The following is a 7,951-nucleotide window of genomic DNA, read 5'->3' as shown; positions in this document are numbered from 1 at the left end:
TCGCCAACCAGTTCTCGTGCCCGACTTGTCAATAATTAGCCTCATCAAATATATATAATGGTGTTGAGAAATCCAGATAACTTCAGTTCCTTTGGCTCAAGTTGTCCATGACCGTGGACACGGCTAATCGATTAGGTTGAGTAGTCTGTAGAGTTTTGCACACGTTCCCCACAAGATTTGATCGCCTCCGTGTATGTCCTCGCACTTCAGGGTGTTTGAAGACCGGATGATCAAAACATGGTCTTTCAACGGGTCCCTCTGAATCCCTGTCGGTGCCCATCCATTCCTACCGTTCTTCTACATCTACTAGCACCGCCTGTCCAGAGTCACCGCGTTGTCCAACCAAGCCAGAGCCCATAATGACTTGTGGCTGTGCAGGTAAGCCTTGGGTCTTGAAAATATCCGTCCGTCTCTTTGAGCCTGGGTGAAGCTTTCTGCAGGATGTCATGGCCGTCCCCAGCATCCCGGGCATCCACTGGGTTCTCGAGGGAGCCGATCAACCGTCCTTCACCCAGAATTGCATTGCGTCCGAGGTCTTCAAAATCTGGTCTTAACCGGTCTTGATTATTTAATCAACCTCGCATCACTCGTGTTATGCACTCAACCGAAATCCCGTCTACTCAAGCATAGCAATATGAAATTTGTCGTCCCGGGGCCAAGTATCGGGGTTGTTGTGTGCCTACCACATGATACTACAATCTACACTAAAATTTCCAAGTACCTAAGCAGCATGCAATTGGGCATAGGATGGTAGAACTACGATGCATAAAAAATAGGTGATAGTATGATCAAAGTGACTTGCCTCGTATTACATGATGAAGATAGTCGCTCTCCAAATCCTGATAATTCTACTCGCCACACTCCGAGCAATCTATCGTAAACAAAAAGCATACAATAAACATTCATGCCAAAAAGGAAGAACCAAAAGAACATAAGAACAAAACATGTCTTGGTACAAAATAACAACGTACTAAGGTTTAATAAAAAGGTCCTAAGTGTGTTGTAAAGTGAAGGTGCATGAATGAGATCAAAAGAGTTAATGGACGAGGAACCATTGCTATATAAGCTCGACTTGCATACACTATGGGAGATTATCAAAAATATTGGGAGAACAACATGAATGTTGTTTGAGAAATAGTATAAGACATAAGAATTTATTTGTAGAAAGAATTTCTTGAAATGGAGCACTACAACGCAAGTTATAGCGAATTGAAGTATGAATTGAATTTGCATTCAAAAGGTCAAGAGAAGTTGAACTGAAGTACGATGGTTACGTACAAAAATATATGACATGAGTGTTTAGGGGTAAAAGGAATCAATTGAAAAGGTGGTACGATTTGCAAGATAAGATCAAATGAATGTTTGAATACAAATTTGAATCGCTCAAATTTGTAAGGTTCAAAGGTCGAAACTAATGATGCTACTGGATATAGGAGATCAATATGAGCGTGTAGAAAAAAGAATTACTAGATTTTAAATAGCGGATCAAAAGATACAAATATTTGAATATAACATTGAATCGGCTTAGAACGATGTGAACACTTTTTGGCACTAATAGATAAATCTGATTTGATCACAATTATAAGTTGAAAAGTTAAAACTGATGATACAAACGGGAAGATTACTTTGATATGAATCCGACGCAATTGAATTCATCTAAAACGGAGCTACGGATAAAAAGATATGATCAAAAGAAGTTTGAATATGAATATGAATAAATTTCGAAATTTGAAAATTTCAAAAAAGTTGATATGATAGGTTCATCGGATAGGTGGGATCAAGACGAAACTCTAGGCGTTGGTTTCATCTAATTCGGATAAACGAGTAAAAAGTTATGGCTATTTGAAAAATCAGGGCCAAGCTGTTTTACGGAAGAAAAGTGCTATGTCTAAAAGAATTGTAATACTAATGTGTAAATACGAAGACTAATTAATATATCTAATTACTCTACCGTATACTAGTGTAGGAATACTAGTCTAGAAATAATAAACTACGGGAGTAAAAAAACGAAGAGAAATACCTTTAGAATCCAGAGTAAGAATTAATTCCAATGAGGAGACGACTTCGAGAAATCCCGCCGAAGAGAAGGAAAAAATATTTTTATTTAATAAATCTAGTTAAACCAAAAGATTGATTTAACCCGAAATAGATGATTTTTGGATGCTCCTATGGGTCTATATTTATAGGTGGAAGGGAGGTCTAATGGTCCATAGATAGGCAATGTGGGACTAAACATATACGTAGTGTAGGGAAAATAGAAAGAAGAGGGACAAAGGTGTGCCGCATGGGCCAATAGTTTCGGCCAGCCACATGAGCAGGTCACGGCCGGCCGTGGCGTTTGTTCTTTTTTCTTTTTTTCTTTTTTTTTGCGAACGAACACTTTTTTTTTAAAAAAACAAAGAATAAAAACGTATAAATGAAAAAGAGAGAACATTTTATATAGACATATTATATATCAAAATTTTCAGATAAAATTTTCTAAAACATCAACATATTTTCAAAACCAAAAAAAAATACTTTTTTAAAAAATTATTTTTTTGCAATAACTTTAAAATGAAAAGGAATTTGAATTTCAAATAAATTGCAAATACTTCAAATTTGAATCAAGACATTGTCTCTGATTTTGGAGTGTCAGTTTCCTCTTCTATTTTGATTTTTTTTAATCAAAGGGTTTTGAAAATATTGAAACTCAAAATTGAAAAGGGATTCAAAATAGAAAATTTTGGGAAAGTCATTTTATTCCCTCTCATTTTTTTGAGAAGTTTCAAATTCCACTCAAGTTTCAATCACTCAAATAAACAAACAATCAATCTAATAATTATATTAACATTCCAAAATTTTATAATTTTGGGATGTTACAAACTACCACACTTAAAATGAATCTCGTCCTCAAGATTCGAAGAGGCTAGAAAGAAAAGGTTATGGTTTGGGGGGTCTTCTAACAAATATAGTCTCCTGCAAAGTGGGGTGCTACCACACTTAAAATGAGAGTTACTGGTCGCTCAAATTTTTAACAATCCTCTAGGGTCTTGGCATCTCGCTCTTCACATTCTTCATGGTAATTTCTTTGGTGAAGTTCTTCCATTATATTCATAATGTGTCCATCAAAATCGAGGGTTCTTTTGTTGATATAAGATTATTCCGTCACTAGGTCTTCTTAACTGACAAGTCTCATGACCATTCTAAATAACCTATCGATGATTCTCATGGTGGTCTACCATTTGTGGTTATTCTGCAGAGAGAAGGGTCTTGGCTTCATCCTCACCGTAAACTTTCCTACGCGTGACAACAAGTTCCATGTACATGGGCTTTCATTATACCATTCTAAGGCTCAAAGTAAAGCTTCAAAGGACGTCGTCTCTCACTATGGGTAAGTCTCTTAGATTCACCATTCCGAATAGCAAGAGAATGACAATAGTAAGTCGTCATGGTGGCCAAGCCATGTCGCACTAAAATCATTACCTTGTATAAGGCTTAGTGAATCTCGTATTCTAACACTTGGACATCCTCACAAGCGTTGTAGAGTTTCTCTTGTCCACGAACGAAGTTTGGATAAACCATTGGTTCTGCAAGCTTAACAAAACATCTATCGTTTCTTCACCACTCTCAAGTTGTCGTATGCTCCTAAGAAAACGTTTGCTGATACAAGTTTCCTTCTCCAAAAAGATAGTACTTGATCCTTGTTAGTCCCGGGGTCTGTGGGTTTCAGGCATACATGGGGTAAATGTGACACACCGTTGGGTAGTGGGTGGTTCCTTCACACAAGAAACAAGTCACCTGACTAGTTGGGCATTCCTCAGCTGGGTGATTTTCTTCACAATGAGTGCATCCATCCTTGTGTTCCTCCTGGGTGTGTCCTATTTGTCCACAGATCTTGCATGCACAAGTCTTCTTCTTCGGATTATCATAGCACTTCTGAATAAGTCGGGATCTTAACAGAGTCTTCTTGAATTTGTCCCAGGTTTCTGCTCCACTAAATCCTTGTATGGCATGATGCATTTTCCACCAAATTGCAGCACTTTGGGTAAAGTACTGGAGAGCGTGTTCCACTTCATACTTCCTTGAGATCAAGTTGTTCCCGAAGTGGTTCTCCATGTTCTGAATCCATATCTCAGCTTCCAGCTGGGTCATTGGTCCAGAGACTACAAGTCCAGCTTCATACTCCATCTGGTAGGGTTGAGGTTTTGGGGATGAGATGGGTAAGAGAGGGAGGGAGATACACACAATACAAACAATATTTTTGAGAATAGGTTTTATTTGTTGCTGTCGAAAAACACACACCAATGACGGCTCACAAATCATCGTATCTAACGTGGTTACATAAAAGGGGTTTGGACTTCTAATGGTCATATAAACATTCGAACGCTTCAGGGTCTTCGAATTCTTCGGGTCTTGAGAGTCTTCAATTGGCGCAGCTTCAATTCTTCAAATGCATGATGAAATCCTCTTTACTTCGAAGTAGAACTCCGTTGATTCTTCATGAGGTCAAAGGGGTAAGGGTATTGTCTAACTATTGGAGGTGAGGGAGAACATTTGATGAAATCAGAAGAGATGAGAAGTGAAGGATGTTCTTGAAAATAAGATTTTTGAGAGATCCTATCCTAAGAAGTTTCCAGTTTCTAGGGTCACATCCTACAGTCAACATGTGCTCTGATACCATCTCTTTAGCGACCTGACTAAAAACGAGTCAAGCCTCTGTGTTTCTGTGCCATCCCTGGATCAGTATGCTGGCACACACAGTACATCAATGTATATATCAAAGTGCAATCACATGTAAATAGCGTAAAACTGATATATACCTTAAATATTTCAGCGAAAGCAGTCAAGGGAGTGGAGTCCCAATAAACACCAACGGCGAGTTGAGTGTAGACCGTAACCCTGAATCGTACTCTTACTCCTCGAAGAAAAATATCTGCAACATAAGACGTTGCAGCCGTGTAGGTCAGCATATTTAATATGCCGGCAAGTCACATAAGAGAGGTGTAAAATGTCATCTATACTATATGCATATATGGCAGGTGGGGTTGTAAGTTTTAGCGTAAAGCAAATTTTTCTCCTACAACAAGAGAGGGCTAAAAGCAAAATGTTACTACTTTGTTGGTTGTTAACGAGATGGTTCCGCCAACCAGTTCTCGTACCCGAGTTGTCAATAATTACCCTCATCAAACATATATAATGGTGTTGAGAAATCCAGATAACTTCAGTTCCTTTGGCTCAAGTTGTCCATGACCGTGGACACGGCTAATCGATTAGGTTTGAGTACTCTGCAGAGTTTTGGACACGTTCCCCACAAGATTTGATCGCCTCTGTGTATGTCCTCGCACTTCAGGGTGTTTGAAGACCGGATGATCAAAACATGTTCTTTCAATGGGTCCCTCTGAATCCCTGTCGGTACCCATCCATTCCTACCGTTCTTCTACAACTGCTAGCACCGCCTTTCCAGAGTCACCGCGTTGTCCAACCAAGCCAGAGCCCATAATGACTTGTGGATGTGCAGGTAAGCCTTGGGTCTTTAAAATATCCATCCGTCTCTTTGACCCTGGGTGAAGCTTTCATCAGGATGTCATGGCCGTCCCTAGCATCCCGGGCATCCACTGGGTTCTCCAGGGAGCCGATCAACCGTGCTTCACCCAGAGTTGCATTGCGTCCGAGGTCTTGAAAATCTGGTCTTAACCGGTCTTGATTATTTAATCAACCTCGCATCACTCGTGTTATGCACTCAACCGAAATCCCGTCTACTCAAGCATAGCAATATGAAATTTGTCGTCCCGGGGCCAAGTATCGGGGTTGTTGTGTGCCTACCACATGATACTACAATCTACACTAAAATTTCGAAGTACCTAAGCAGCATGCAATTGGGCGTAGGATGGTAGAACTACAATGCATAAAACATAGGTGATAGTATGATCAAAGTGACTTGCCTCGTATTACTTGATGAAGATAGTCGCTCTCCAAATCCTGATAATTCTACTCGCCACACTCCGAGCAATCTATCATAAACAAATAGCATACAATAAACATTCATGCCAAAAAGGAAGAACCAAAAGAACATCAGAACAAAACATGTCTTGGTATAAAATAACAAAGTAATAAGGTTTAATAAAAAGGTCCTAAGTGTGTTGTAAAGTGAAGGTGCATGAATGAGATCAAAATAGTTAATGGACGAGGAACCATTGCTATATAAGCTCGACTTGCATAAACTATGGGAGATTATCAAAAATATTGGGACAAGAACATGAATGTTGTTTGACATATAGTATAAGACATAAGAATTTATTTGTAGACAGAATTTCTTGAAATGGAGCACTACAACGCAAGTTATAGCGAATTGAAGTATGAATTGAATTTGCATTCAAAAGATCAAGAGAAGTTGAACTGAAGTACGATGGTTACGTACAAAAATATATGACACGAGTGTTTAGGGGTAAAAGGAATCAATTGAAAAGGTGGTACGATTTGCAAGATAAGATCAAATGAATGTTTGAATACAAATTTGAATCGCTCAAATTTGTAAGGTTCAAAGGTCGAAACTAATGATGCAACTGGATATAAGAGATCAATATGAGCGTGTAGAAAAAAGAATTACTAGATTTTAAATAGCGGATCAAAAGATACAAATATTTGAATATAACATTGAATCGGCTTAGAACGATGTGAACACTTTTGGGCACTAATAGATAAATCTGATTTGATCAAAATTATAAGTTGAAAAGTTAAAACTAATGATACAAACGGGAAGATTACTTTGATACGAATCCGACGCAATTGGATTCATCTAAAACGGAGCTACGGATAAAAAGATATAATCAAAAGAAGTTTGAATATGAATATGAACAAATTTCGAAATTTGAAAATTTCAAAAAAGTTGATATGATAGGTTCATCGGATAGGTGGGATCAAGACGAAACTCTAGGCGTTGGTTTCATCTAATTCGGATAAACGAGTAAAAAGTTATGGCTATTTGAAAAATCAGGGCCAAGCTGTTTTACGGAAGAAAAGTGTTATGTCTAAAAGAATTTTAATACTAATGTGTAAATACGAAGACTAATTAATATATCTAATTACTCTACCGTATACTAGTGTAGGAATACTAGTCTAGAAATAATAAACTACGGGAGTAAAAAAAATATGAAGAGAAATACCTTTAGAATGCTGAATATGAAGAGAAATACCTTTAAAATATGAAGAGAAATACCTTTAAAATATGAAGAGAAATACCTTTAGAATGCTTTTAACTGGCTGAATTTGAATTTATCGGAGAAGGGGAAAGTCATTTTTATTCCCTCTCATTCAAAAGTTTTTGAAAAGTTTCAAATTTCACTCAAGTTTCAATCACTCAAGCAAACAAACAAACAATATAATAATTATATTAACATTCCAAAATTTGGGATGTTACATGTTATTGTTGTTGTTGGTGGTGGTGTTGTTGTCGTTGTAGTTGTTGTTATTGTTGTTATTGTTGTTGACGTTGTTGTTGATGATGTTGTTGTTGTTGTTCTTGCCCTTGTTGTTGTTGTTGTTGTTGTTGTTGTTGTTGTTCTTGTTATTATTATTTTTATTGTTGTTGTTGTTGACGTTGTTGTTGTTGTTGTTGATGATGATGATATTGTTGTTGTTGTTGTCATTGCTATGCTGTTGTCGATGTTGTCAGCGTTGTTGTTGTTGTTGTTGTTGTTGTTCTTGTTGTTGTTGTTGCTACTACTGCTGCTGTCATTGTTGTTGTTGTTCTCATCATTGTCGGCGTTCTCGTCGTCGTTGTCATCATCGTTGTTGTTGTTGTTGTTGTTGTTGTTGTTGTCCTTGTTGTGATTGTTGTTGTCGTCGTTGTTGTTGTTGTTTTTGTTGTTGTTGTTGTTGTTGTTGTTGTTGTTGTTGTTGGCTTCGTCGTCCATGTCGTCGTCATGCACATCCTCGTCGTCGTAGTCGTCGTCTTCGTTGTCCTAGTTATTGT

Source organism: Hordeum vulgare, chromosome 7H (genome assembly GCF_904849725.1).
Source record: "Hordeum vulgare subsp. vulgare chromosome 7H, MorexV3_pseudomolecules_assembly, whole genome shotgun sequence".
Classification (NCBI taxonomy): Eukaryota; Viridiplantae; Streptophyta; class Magnoliopsida; order Poales; family Poaceae; genus Hordeum; species Hordeum vulgare.
This window is presented reverse-complemented; position numbering follows the sequence as displayed.